At 44.5% G+C, this 14,623-nt stretch overlaps 1 long non-coding RNA gene across 1 annotated transcript; it reads left to right on the forward strand.

Annotated features, from left to right (window-relative positions):
• The first annotated feature begins 8,824 nt into the window (after positions 1 to 8,824).
• On the forward strand, positions 8,825 to 13,620 carry LOC141992258 (uncharacterized). The gene is made up of 3 exons (XR_012640561.1): positions 8,825 to 8,939; positions 9,536 to 9,660; positions 13,553 to 13,620. It is a non-coding gene; the product is annotated as an uncharacterized LOC141992258 (long non-coding RNA).
• The last annotated feature ends 1,003 nt before the right edge of the window (positions 13,621 to 14,623 follow it).

Consider the following 14,623-nt stretch of genomic DNA (forward strand, 5'->3'; position numbering starts at 1 on the left):
TTTTTCCCAGCATCAGCCCCCCATCAGGTTAAGATCCCCCTCTCAGTCTGTCCTGCAAGGACCCTTGGCTGGGGGTGTCTTTCTGAGCTGGGCCCTTTGCCCAGGGTCCCCCCTTGGCTGGCCCCAGTTGCTCATCGCACCCAGCTCCAGCCCCAGCTCCACTGTTCTAGCTCTGGGTCCACTCTGCCTCAGCACTGATGCTGCTGCTGCTTTGCCTCCAGCCCCCTGGGCTGCTTCTCTGGTCTTGTGGCTCTGTGGCTGCAGCCCTGCTCCCAGCACAGGATCTGCTCCCTGAGCTGCTTTTCTGGCCCCTCTGGATCTGGCACAGCTCTGATCCCCAGCTCAGCTTGGACTTCTGCTTTCTCCTTAGCTTGGCCCCACTCTGTCTGACCCAGACAATTCCAGCTCACACGGAGGACGGGACCCACCCTGGCCTCCTGACTCCCTGATTAGCCTGCCTGTCCTGTCAATCAAGCTGATCTGGAGCATCGGCCTCTCCCCATTGTCTCAGGGTCCTGATTTCCCATTGACTCTTCCCCTTTTGGTACTGGGAGCTAGCCAACCAAAACGCGCACTGAATGTTAATAAGGGGACAAGAGTCCCCTTACATACGCATCTTGATTTGTTTCTTTACGACAATGAGAACAGCTTTCACAGTTGAAAAATATGTGAGAGATTTTCTAAGCGGCAAATGCCAGCTCAGCACCTAACCTCAGCACCTAATTGCCTTTGAAAATCTCCCTCTAAATGACCTATTTCAGTGAACATTCGAATAGAATAATGCTGAAAAGGCTCTCCCTTGTAATGTGATTTTCCACCTCCCTAGGAGCTGGTCCACCCAATGTTTTCTGGGTTTACTGTAACATATAAACTCTTGTATGTTGCAGGTACCAGCAACGTGCTGGAAGTTTGGATGGTCACGCTTCCAAGCAAGGGCAGGGTCAATGGGTGTTCCTCCATTAAACCGATTTGACTTGCTCCTCTTATTTTCTTAGATAATTAAGGTTTCTGTGGTCCCCTAACAGATAAAAGGACCCAGACAGAATACTTGTATGAAAATACAAGTGGGGCTTTAGGAGCTGTGGTTCTGATGCAGCAGCCCTTCCTCCACACGTGACCAGTGACTGGAGAATCATAGAATCATAGAATATCAGGGTTGGAAGGGACCTCAGGAGGTCATCTAGTCCAACCCCCTGCTCAGAGCAGGACCAATCCCCAACTAAATCATCCCAGCCAGGGCCTTGTCAAGCTGGGCCTTGAAAACCTCTTAAGGAAGAAGATTCCACCACCTCCCTAGGTAACCCATTCCAGTGCTTCATCACCCTCCTAGTGAAATAGTTTTTCCTAATATCCAACCGAGACCTCCCCCACTGCAACTTGAGACCCTTGCTCCTTGTTGTGTCATCTGCCACCACTGAGAACAGCCTAGCTCCATCCTCTTTGGAATCCCCCTTTAGGTAGTTGAAGGCTGCTATCAAATCTCCCCTTACTCTTCTCTTCTGCAGACTAAATAAGCTCAGTTCCCTCAGCCTCTCCTCATAAGTCAGTGGTTCTCAACCAGGGGTCTGGGGCTCCCTGGGGGGCTGCAAGCAGGGCCAGCACTGGACTTACTGGGGCACAGGGCAGAAAGCAAAAGCCCCACTGCCTAGGTCTGAAGTCCGGGGCCTTGAGCCCTGCCACCTGGGGCTAAAGCCAAAGCCTGAGCAATGTATCTTTGCAGGGCCCCCAGTGGTTTAAGGCCCCAGACAATTGCCCTGCTTGCTACCCCCTAACATCGGCCCTGGCTTTTATATGCAGAAAATCAGGTATTTTTTGTGGCACAAGGGGGCCGTGGAGTTTTTATAGCTTGTGGGTGGGGCCTCAGAAAGAAAAGGGTTGAGAATCTCTGTCATGAGTCATGTGCCTCAGCCCCCTGTCTCTTCATCACATGTGCACACAGCACCTGGCACAATGGGATTCCTGACCTCTGACTCTTCTGTAAGTGCAAATAAGAATTGCTTTTAATAATTACTTTGCTTTTTGCATCTAGCAACTTTTTAATTGCAGCATACCTCTGTAAATGCAGCGCTGCTGAGTTGCTGCCACCTCTGGGGTGGAACATAGTAGCTGTTTAAAGCTGAATAGGGATTTGCAGGAAAACCCAAAACTGCAGATCCATTGGAGTTGCACAGCCAGACAGGTGGGCAAAGGGGAGCAATAAGTGGCCAGAATCCCGGCAGAACCTCAATAGAAATAACCTCCTCCCACAAATCCCGTGGGATCCACCAGGTTTGGGGGCCGTCTTTAGATATACATAACATCCAGCCTGGTGCAAATTATATATGCTTTATGTCTTCTTTGGGCTAGTATTTGCACATTCACATATGTAGTTAAATTCTATATCTATCTATATATAAACACATTACATTGTGTTTAGATGTATAATGGATCTGATAAAAAAAAATAAAGTGCTACCCAGAGTTCTAGGTGCCAGGGTTCTACCAAAAGTTAAAAATACAATTGGAATGAAAGGGAAATCTGGCAGCTTCCACACACCTTCAGCCACAAATCTAGACAACTGCAAATAGACACCACTCCCCAACAAAACTTTATTTCTCTAATAAACAGCAGCAATCATGGTCCAGCCTCTCCCATTCCTTCCCCCAAAGCTACAGGGTTGGATTTTCATTGCTCCCACTGGAGTTAATGGGAGCTTTTTTATTGACTGTAGTGAAAGCAGAGTTAAGCTGATGCTGAGTGTGTTTGAAAATCCCACCCTAAGCAAAAAGGAAGGCCTTGCCATACCCCTGGAATTTGTGTTGCACAGGTGACAGTCTCTCACTGAGAATGCCCTACTAGCAGATCCTTCCCATTTAAGCCAGGGGGAGTCCACCTTGAACTCCTCCACTAATAAATAGCAACTGCTGCTCAGTGCTCTGCTCTGATCGCTACATATAGTTGGGATTAGTTTTCGGTTTTGGTTCAGTAAAAGTGATCGTATCATCTACTGAATAACAAAATCAAATATATAGAGCCCTGCATGGATACAAAATTTGTATCTGCATCTCATCCGCGATTTGCAAACATGGGCCACGGATATCCTCAGATTTGCAGGGCTCTACATATACTCTTTGATCAGATCAGTTATATTTCCCTGTTGACTCCCATGACATGCTGCTAATTCAGAGGTGGACAAACTACAGCCCGCAGGCCACATCCAGCCCTCGGGACCGTCCTGCCTGGCCCCTGAGCTCCTGGCCTGGGAGGCTCACCCCCAGCCCCTCCCCTGCTGTTCCCGCTCCCCCCGCAGTCTCAGCTCACTGTGCCACCAGCGCAATGCTCTGTGCTGTGCGGCACGGCTGCCTGTCCTGGTGCAGCCGTGCCACCAGCCACCGGTGCTCCAGGCAGCGCGGTAAGGGGGCAAGGGGCAGGGAGTGTGGGGGGGGGTGGATAGAGGGCAGGGGAGTTCGGGGGGTGGTCAGGGGCTTGGGATGTGTATAGGGGTCGGGGCGGTCAGAGGGCGGGGAACCGGGGGGTTGAATGGGAGCAGGGGTCCCGGGGGGCAGTCAGGAAGGAGAGGAGGGGTTGGATGGGGTGGTGGGGGGCAGTCAGGGGCAGGGATTCCAGGGGCGGTCAGGGAGCGGGTGGGGGTGTGGATGGGGCAGAGGTCTGGGGGGGCAGTCAGGAAGAAGAGGGGGGTTGGATGGGGTGGTGAGGGCAGTTAGGGGTGGGGTGTCTGGGGGCTGTCAGGGAGAAGGGGTGGTTGGATGGGGCAGGGGCCCCGGGGGGGCAGTCAGGAAGGAGAGGGGAGTTGGATGGGGCAGGGGGTCCAGGGGCGGTCAGGGGACAGAGAGGAGAGGGGGTGGATGGGGCAGGGGTCACAGGGGGCCATCAGGGGGCAAGACGCGGTGGGAGTCGGATAGGGGGTGGGGGCCGGGCCATGCCTGGCTGTTCAGGGAGGCACAGCCTCCCCTAACCAGCCCTCCATACAATTTCAGAAACCCGATGCGGCTCTCAGGCCAAAAAGTTTGCCCGCCCCTGTGCTAATTGCTAAAGTCTTACTCACACAAACATGCATCTTATCTTTGTCCCAGGGCCTACAAAATAGGAAGACATACATTTCTTTTTCCTTGGAAAAATCTTGTCATGTTGGACAGATCTAATACTTAACTGTAATGTCTCAAGCATGCTGACCGACAAATATAGTACAGTATGTGTGTCACACTGAGCTGTACTTAGCTGTAAATAGAAATAAAAGGCTATGCAGGCCCCCCAAAAATGGGATAAAGAAATATGCCCTTTCCCAAAGTCCCACTGGGTTAAAGTGGAACTGGGATAATCACAGACTCTTCTGTTTACAGTGCTGCTGTTGTCCAGTGCTTGTTCTGTATCGGTCCAAGACCAATATTCTATACTGTGGTTGCTTCGGGAATTACTCCTGATATTATTTAATAATGGGTCATGTCCCCGTGGGGATGTGGATCATGGGTAGAGCTGTGCAAATAATGGATTTTTCAATTTGCTGGCAATTCTGAAAAATAATTTTAAAAAATGCTTTAGATTGACAGAAAACTGAAATTTTTTTTAAAAAATTTCAGTTTAATTTCAAGCATTTTTAGGATAATTTAAAAAAAATTAAAGGAAATTTTAAAAAAGTAATTTCAAATAATAAATCAAAATGTTTAATTTCAAAGTGTCCAAATAAAATATTAATTTTGGGGAATGATTTGGTTGGTGTGTTTTTAATCCCCAAAATTGGGCAAAATTAACACTAATTCGCAAAATGTTTTGGTCGACCTGAATCTGCATTTTTGCCAAAAGAAGTTTCACCCAGCTCTAATAGTGGGACAGTTTGACACAAGAAAAACAATACCTGTATCATTCAAGGTACCATTTCTAAAACCTTTATAAACCTGGCCCTCCTCCGTAGCTGATCAGAGCTCTAGTTGAAATGGAATGGATGTAGTTTTGCTGTTTGAGGGTGGGGATAGTAGAGCTGTTGCTGTGGGGAACCAGCAACTAGAATAGGGTTGCAGCTAGTTCATCTACAGGAGCTGTACAGTAAAGGTTGTTGAGTGAGTCTGAGACCGCTCAGTGGAGAGCTGGGAAAGAACGGAACTCTCCACCGGGGTTGGTGCAGCATAAGGATTAGACCCTGTGTGATACTTTAAAAATTAAGTTGAAAATGACAGGGAGATGTAGACTGACTAACTGATCCAGAGGATCCCAAGAGCAGGGGAAAAGGGGGATTTATTTCTGTGGCTCCTCTTGACAGAAATGAGGGGAATGATGAGACTCCCCCACCTTGTACTCTCCTCCCTTTGCAGCAGCTTGAACATTTACCGCTCCCTAAACTCCTAGTTAGTCAAAAATCAAACTAACCTGCCTTCCACCGCATGCAGGTCTTCTGCAGCCCATGCTGAGCTCAAAACTCCCATGAAATCATGCAATTTCTTCTATATCCCTTTTCCTATTATTGCTGCTTCCCAGGATATGTATGCAAAATGAAGTGTTCTGCTTTGTAACCAGCCTCTTCAGCCTAAGCCCTTTCTTTGGAAATGTAACAATTTTTGACAGTTTGTCACCACAGAAGAGGCTTTGATATCATAAAAACTGGTGAATTGAGAAAGAAAAGGAAGTGGATTGTGAAGCAATTTTGCCCACACATTACTAGATGACCAGCATTGATAGACATGAAAACGCACATAAAAGTACATGCTGGTGTGATGAGATTTTAGTATATTTTGTCAAAGGTTCTGACAGAGGGTATCTGTGGCTGATGAATCAAAAAGTCTAGACATGTCAGAGGAGCTGTAATAGGTTCAGTGGATAAAACACTGGCCTAACCTACCAACAATTTAGTAAAAAGAAAAGGAGTACTTGTGGCACCTTAGAGACTAACCAATTTATTTGAGCATAAGCTTTCGTGAGCTACAGCTCACTTCATCGGATGCATACTGTGGAAAGTGTAGATCTTCTACAAGAAGTATGCATCCGATGAAGTGGAAAGTGTAGATCTTCTTGTAGAAGATCTACACTTTCCACAGTATGCATCCGATGAAGTGAGCTGTAGCTCACGAAAGCTTATGCTCAAATAAATTTGTTAGTCTCTAAGGTGCCACAAGCACTCCTTTTCTTTTAGCGAATACAGACTAACACGGCTGTTACTCTGAAACCAACAATTTAGTCTCAGTCTATTCTAAATTGAAATGAGTTTTGTGGTCTTACCCTAGTCTGGATTCTAGCTGACACCTCTGAATAATTCAGCAGACTATCTCCCTCCTGTCAGTAACGCCTCAGGTCCAGGATAACTCCCAGAGAACCTAACTGATCTAAAGTGCTCGTCATGTCTCCCCTCTTACCCTGTCAGAGGGTGGTTGTGCAGGCCAGAGGTGAGGTCACGGCAGCTACGGGTAGATTGTTAGAGGCTTTTTCAATCTGTCTCCTGCACTATACAATATACAATCTAAGATCTCAGCTTTCTATGTTACTCAGGCACTTTCAGATGGTAAAGGGCATAGGTGGGAGGAATAGCCATTTCTGCACATTTACATTTTTTAAAGATAAACCCTGCTGTTTAATTTAATATTTGCCTTTAAGGAATGAATTGCTGCAGTTATAAATCTCTTACCGAGCAATGGTTTTGCTAAAGAAAAACAACATATCTACACATGCAGAGAGATGGACACAAATCAACAGAGAAGAACTCTCTTCTACTCAGATCTTGCTCTTTACAGAACTTCATTCTAAGCAGAGGATTGCTATACTCGCACATGGTAATGCAGTGAAACAATTTGGGGCTTTCATTTTACTTCATTCTAAGTCAGACTACAGCCAAATTTTCTGTGGTGTTTCCATTGCAGTCCCAGCTTCAAACAGTGAAATGTCAAAACCTCACAGAAGTTTTAAGGATTTATTTGAAGACCTTTGGAAAATTGATCCCCAAGGCTTTTGGACATGCTTTTAAATGCTGTTTTGTTTCTGCTCTTACAAGTTATTGTTGAGACTTCACTGCCAATGACAGGCATCATCGAAAAAATGGGAGAAGATCCCTGGTCACATCTGCTGATGGGTATAAATAGACAAATTACTGGAGATATTAGTACAAATCAAGAACAAAAGGCTATGGGTTAGATTGCACGCAGTCCCCCTTTATTCTTCACTTGCCTTACATCTCTGGAGCCTGATTCTCCTCTGCATTACAACAATTTTATGCCAGTATAACTATTGAAATAACTACTGTGGAATCTAAGCATGCACAGGTAAATTATATCTATATAGTGATAGCCCTAATCTTCTACTCATCAGTCTTTCCTACATATAGACAACACTAATTGGTGTCAGTATGTATTATGATAGGCAGGGCTGGTAGCACTGCATTTATCAGGGTTGCCTGACATGTCCCGTTATAAGGCTCTATTTTCAGTTGCTTATAACCACCACACTTCAACTATTTGGGCTGAAATTTTCCATGCCAGGTGACTGTCCCAGGCAGAGTTGGTTTTTTCTGTTTTGTTTTGAAAACAGTTTAGCTGTTTCTGAGAATGAGGCTAGGGAAAAATACATTCTTTTGCCCATGTTCAAATATTTTGGGGAGCTTTTATTTGAGACACTCCAGAACCCACCTGCTTTGCAGCATGAACTTGAAATTCAGCAGGAGGGTGGCCTCTGTCAGTCTTTTTGTGCCTTTTGTTGTTCCTGTGAAAATCTGCCCAAATTTGACCAAGTTATAAGCCTTTGAAAAATTGCAATTTGCAAATGCTCAGTAGAGACTTTTTAGATTTTTAGTAGCTAAATTCTTGGAAGATTCCATCCACACTGATTGTGCTCCAGCCTTGGGCTGAGCAGGACTTTTCCGGCAATTGCAGCTCTGGGGTGCTGTCAGCCGTTAGGGGGCCAGGCCCTAGAAGTCAGAGCAAGGAGTCTGTCTCTCCTGTGCCCTCAATGCCCCTCCTGTTGGGCTGAGGAGGCTAATTAGGAGCCTAATGTAAATTCAAAGGGGACAAGAATCAGAGCTGGGAGATGTGAAGGGACTAGATTAAGACAGGGTGGCGGGAAGAGACTGGGACTGGAGGCTGGTAGTGGGTGAGAAGGAAACTGGGACTAGGAATTGGGGTGAGAGGGTAACAGAGCCAATAGTTTTGACGGGGCGATTACATTTGGATGAGGAGCTGGAGGAGAATGGGAATGGGATTGGCAAAGCAAGGACACTGAATGGGAAGCAATGGGTTAGGAGAAAGGAGGTGGGCAAAGGGGAGACTGATCTGAGAAGGAACCAAGGTGCAGGGAGGGAGCTGGGAATATATGCGCTAGGAAACTGTGACTGGGAGTCTGGAAAGGTGAGGCTTGCTGGGCAAAGCGACTGGTTCTGGAATAAGAAGCTGGGGGTGGAGGGGGGTGCAGAGACAGGCAGAGACAGGACCAGAAGGCTCAAGCTTGGGGAAAATGGGTAGACCATGCTACCGTCCACAGCCTGGAATGGAACCCAGGATTGCTGAGTTTCACTATTCCTCTGCTCTCCGCAAGTTTCTTTGAAACCCTCTAGCAAAGTATTTCAGGACCATCACCCTCTACTGCTGGTCAATGTAGGAGATGAGAGTCTACTTCTGCTATCAGTTACGCCATTAGCTCATGTGGTAGAGGTCTGTGCAGTGGAGCTAAAGGTTCTAACACTGCTGATGGCCCATGTGGGTATCAATATGATGCCACATGATTAAATCTGTTTTTTCAGTTTGCTTTTTCAAAAACCTAGGATATTACATACAAAAATACATTAAAATGTTGCAAAATGTTGGCCACGTAACTGTCTTTAATTACACGATCACAAATTATTTTTTCCACAGGTCCCCTGCCCTACTCTGTGCTGAGAAAGGACACGCTCTGGGGATGATTTAGAGCTGTGTGGTGAAGGAGGCTGTTGTCTATTGGACCCCTGCTTCATTAGCTGAAGAAGTTGGAAGGTGAATAGTGAATGAGGCAGGGGATTACAGGAAGAGAAAGGGTGGTCTCATGGTTAAGGCACTCAAATGCTCCCCTGGAGAACTAGATTCTATCCCTGTCTCTGCCACAGAGTTACTATGTGATGCTGGGCAAGTTACTTAAATCACAGGTGATCACTGATTAGTTGTTCCTCATTTTCTGGGTGCCCGATCTGAGACACTGGGGTCTGATTTGTAGAAGTGCTCTACTGACATCAATGGGAGCTGTACTATGAACATATAAAATGCTACACAATGCTATGCGCTCTGAAAAATATCAGGTCCTAGATGTCTCTGATTGGATCCTTTTGACGTTAATCTCTCTGTGTGTCAGTTTCCTGTCTGCATTTCCTAACTTCGAGTGTTTGACTTTGCCTGGAGCTAACAGTAGAGATGGATCAAGTCACCAATGATTAGATTTGGTGGCTCCTCTTTATTTCCAGGTCAGTTTGTGCAAGATCAATGCTATGAACATACAGCATGTGTCATACCTGAACACTTGTTTCCCTCTGAGATTTCCTATTATTGCTGTTAATCCTTTGTTTGCAGTGAGATAAACAGCTTTAGCTCATTTTTAGGAACCATGGACAAAGAATTGCAAGTGATGGCGCAAAGGAGGAGAGCTTGGTTCTCAGACCACTGCAAGCAGGTCTTCAAACTAACAGAGGGCAAATACTGAAGAGGAGAGTAGTGTTTTTTAAGGGTGAGTTTTGTAATATTCCTTCCTTTAATTTTCAACTTTTTAAATGTGTCCCTCTTGGGAGAGGCTCAGAAAATACCAGATTTTAACTTCTCTTTTAGCTGATTCTCATCTGATCTCAAACTGTATGATTATTATCTTCATAAGAAAAGGTGCATAAACTGTTTTTCTAACAACCTTGCACAGAGCATCTTAATTTCTCTCTCCAAGAATCAAAGTGAAAAAAGTGAAACGGTTTCTGCTGATTACCCTCCTCCCCCAGCCTCCTGGCCCCGAGACCATGGAATAGGCCAGCCACTCAAAGAACCAGACCCAATAGCATGTTCTACAATCCATGTAACCAGTCTCAACATCCACAGCCTGAAACCTGAAATCACACAATTTAAAGCTCCCTAGGAGGTCACGTTCAGGGTCATGCTTTCAGCTTTGCAACAAATATCTTCTGCACAGCTCTAGCTAATGCTAATGGCGGCTGAATATGTTCATCCAGAGGAGAAATTAGTACAGTGTTGGCTTCTGATAGCAAATGCAACTCCCATGCAGTAGTAGGGCATATAGCGTGCTGTCCTCCACCCTTTCATGCAGCTCCAACTGATGATAGTGACTGAGCGCATGACATGGCCCTGAGTATCAGTATGATCTGTTGTATTTACAATATGACCAGAAGGATTCATACTGCATGATGGTGGTCAAATTCACTGACATGCTACCAATGTTTTAAAGTCTGGTTGGACTATGAAAAGGTACCTTCTTACTTAACAGAAGTGCTTCCTATGTGTGTATTCATGGTTACATCTACTGGTCCAAGTGATAAAAATAAAGGCTTTTACTGCTCTTTACTTCTCTCAGTCCCAGAGAGCCTGAACAGCTAACAGGAAGTGAACTGGATTCTATTCCAGCCTGTGCATCCTCTACAAAATTGAAGCCAATGGTTTTGAACAGGTTTTGCGGAGGGACTAATTTTGCAAGCAGAACCTTTATTATAGTGATGATACCCTAGAAGAAAAGAACCTACTTGGATATTTAGAGTGCAAGCTAGCAGCTTGCAGGGCTGACGACTAGGAAAATAATTTCTTTTTACTCATAAACGGAGCACATTTGATACTGAAAACGGTGACCAGACCATGAAAGCTCATGATGACTTTTCAAAATAGAACACTTTAACAACGGGCTCCCACAAAAAAAATCCCAAAACACAACAATGTCCAGCTTAACTTGTGATAAAGCCTTTGCACCAGGGATGGATGTCTTTGCTGAAAGGAGGGATGGGAAACTGAAGAAGGTCTTTATTATCTTCCTTTTTAAACATAAAAACACTTTCTCTTACTCAAGGACTGAGGCAACTATACTTGGCAAACAAACGCATAGTAGCTGCGTTTAAAGCTGCATTTAGACAGTAATGTTTATAACTTGTTTCTGAAAACGGTCCTCAATATGTCATTGCACCAAATGGCCGGTATTTGGGGAAAAAAATGCTAGACTCCAGAGCCTCCTATAAGTTAATTACCCGACCTGCCTACTTCAGCTGACACAAATTGAACTCTTTCTGGTGTTATCTGGTCTATTCTAGAGGCAAATTGCTCTGCAGGACATATTTTTATAAACCCCAAGGACAAGTCATTTCTGCCAATGAGGTTTCAACCAGAGAGGGGTTGAACTTTAGAGGCACAGAAATTATCCCTCCCTCCCTTCATTTTGGTGACAGAATTTTAACCAGTGTCTCCCCTCTCCAGCACTTCACTAACCAGATTCAGTGGTGAGTCTAATTTGCTGTGTTTATACCCCCATAACATGTACATTACAGCCACTTAGACTGAAATTTTCAAAGGCACCTCAGGCAATTAGGTGCCCAAATCCTAGTGAATTGCAATGGGATTTGACTTGTGAAGCCAGCTCGTGCCCTTCCTTGTGAAAGAGATTCATGAACAATTAGTGCCCCTCCTGACTGAAACCAATGACTCAGAGAAGGAATCATCTCTTCCTCTTTCAAACATGCAATAGTACGACCAAAAATGAAGAAGCCCACACTGACTACTTCTGTCCTAGCCATCTATCACCCAACATCAAACCTCCCACTCCCATGCAAGCTCACAGAGAAGCTAGCAAAAAGCCAAATATAAGCTCATCAAACTGAAGCTAATAATCTACATTCAGCCCTTCCTGCACCCACACTCCCCATGAGTAGTGATGGGAAACTGCACCTCCACCACTAGACACCTCTCTTGTGGGCTTCCACAAGGATCAATTTTTTCCTCTGGTCCTTTTCAACATCTCTATGCAACCATTAGATTAACTGGTCAGATGACATGGACGCAAGTGCCAGCAATATGCAGATGCTAAACATCTCTACTGATCTTTCCCCACATACAACCACACCACTACCATCAAGATGGTCTAGTGCTTGGATGAGATCAACTCATGGATGAACAGCTGACTGAAGCTGAAGCTGAACCTGAGGAAGACAGAGGTGATGCTGGAGGACAGAGGAAAGTATTTTCAGGGATTTGCAGCCACAGTCTATTCTAAGATACATAGCAACAACTGGTCAATTCAGTCCATAGTTTAGGAGTACTCTTGGATTCCTCACTGATGCTGAGCTCTCATGTCACAATGGCAGTGAGTAATGCTTTCTACATTGCTGGTGGCTAGAATACTCATGACAGAGGAAGACTTGGCCTCAGTTATTCATGCCTCCATCACCTCTTGGCTGAGTTATGGCAATGCAATATACCTGGGCATGAAGCCTTCAGCAACTAGAAAACTCCAACTAGTATAGAACACTGCAGTGTGTCTTCTCAGCAACACAAGCTACCATGGGCATATCACACCTGTCCTCCACTCTCTACGCTGGCTCTCCATAAAATTTCTAATCAAGTTCCAGGTTTCAATGCTTATCTTCAAAGCGCTTCAGGACTTGGACCAAGGATAGCTAAAAGATCATCTCAAGCTGCAGGACAAAGACCATGGCCAACAACTATGCTCCTCTGGAACTCTCAACTATAAGTTAGCACTGACCCCCCACTTGGTAAGGCAACTCCCATCTTTTCATGTGCTGTATATTTATACCTGCTTACTGTATTTTTCACTCCATGCATCTGATGGAGTGGGTTATAGTCCACAAAAGCTTATGCCTAAATAAATTTGTTAGTCTCTAAGGTGCCAGAAGGGCTCCTTGTTGTTTCAACTATAAGAGTAAAACTTGTCTGTGCAGAAGACAGAACCATCTCTGAAGGGGTGGGGTCCAAGACTGTAGAATGAACTCCCTGAAGAACTAAGGACTTCACAACTTTCCACTCCAAGAGCAAGATGCATTTCTTTGACCCAGCCTTCTCCAGTAAAAAACACATGCCAACAGGTATACTGAAGTTATATAAATAAATGTAAAAAACCCACTAAAACAAGACACTCCTCTGCACCCTCCGGGAAGAAGATGAGAACAAACAACATGTGACAGACAGGGCTGGATTACCCAATAGGCAGACTAAGCACGTACTTAGGGCACCAGCAAAGCAGGGGGCACCAAAAATAATGAGATTTTTTTTTAAATTGATATTTGATATTTCAAAAAAAGCATCCAAGTAGTCATCATGGGAAAAATCAGAACTTTGTTAGACTTCCTTACACTCCACTACACACTCTTCCCCCGTTTTTCTGTTCTCTTTTTATTACTTATCCCCACCTAAACCAGGGGGGCATCCTACTAACGTAGGTCGAAATAATATGAGGAAATCAGATCCTGTCATGTATTGCAATAAATTTATGCTTTATTATTGATATAGTCTTCTGAATTATATGTACTTGATTCGTTTTTTTTCTTTCTTATACATATATTATATATATATATATATACATAAAAATAGTGTACATTGTGTAATTTGGTTTTTTTTAAGTTCAGGTAACTGAGATAAGGGGCAGGATGAAACGTAACCAAGTGAGTGGAGCACAGAAATGTAAACTGGCAGAAGAAAAGAAACAAAAAACTAGTGAAATTTTCCAAAATCTTCCAAAGCTGACATCATTTTTCAAAGCGAATCCATCAGAAGCAACATCTTCTCTCAGTAGCACAGACATCGTTTCAAAACTTGTAGGTATTTCAGAGACTGACCCTTCTTCTATTGGTGAAACAAACACCATTCCAGAACATGTGGATGTGTCAGAAACTATAACTGATCATCCTACTCCTGGTGGTTAAATAGACATTGTTCTAGAAGGTGTGGATGTGTCAGAGACTGAACCTGCTCATGCTGTAAATCATAGGAGAAAAGATCCTGTTATGTGGGTTGATTTCAGTACCGATGATGTAGCTTACTGGATAGATCATGGACCAAATGACTGTCAACACCACACTGGGCCATTTGAGAAATCACGTCGGTCTTTTACCAATGGCAAACAAACAAGATATTGTCCACAAAAAATATTTTTTGGCATGAAAGCGAATGGTGAGAAATACACTCGAGAATGGCTACTGTATTCATCACCAACAGGGTCTGTGTACTGTTTTGTTTGCAAACTTTTTGCATATAAACCTTCAACATTCCGGTTTGCTGCAGATGGATTTAGTGACTGGCGGAATACTGTTTTAATTGAACAACATGAAAATAGCCCTACTCACAGAGATTCAATGTTGACATATTTAAATCGAAGACAGGGCTTTGGACTGACACAAAAATTGGAAGAACAAATTAAAGGGGAGTGTGAATACTGGCAACACGTGTTGCAGCGTGTTATAGCTGTTATTCAAGCATTAGCTGAACGTGGTCTGCCTTTCTGGGGATCAAATGACACATTTGGATCATTGCAGAATGGAAATTTCTTGGGATTGTTGGAGCTTGTGGCTCAGTTTGACCCATTTTCAGCAGGCCATATCTCAAAATATGGGAATGCTGGCAAAGGTAACCCATCATACTTATCCAAGAATATGTGATGAACTCATTGGTCTAATGAGTGACAAAGTTCGTTCAGCTAT

Source organism: Natator depressus, chromosome 8 (genome assembly GCF_965152275.1).
Source record: "Natator depressus isolate rNatDep1 chromosome 8, rNatDep2.hap1, whole genome shotgun sequence".
Lineage (NCBI taxonomy): Eukaryota > Metazoa > Chordata > Testudines > Cheloniidae > Natator > Natator depressus.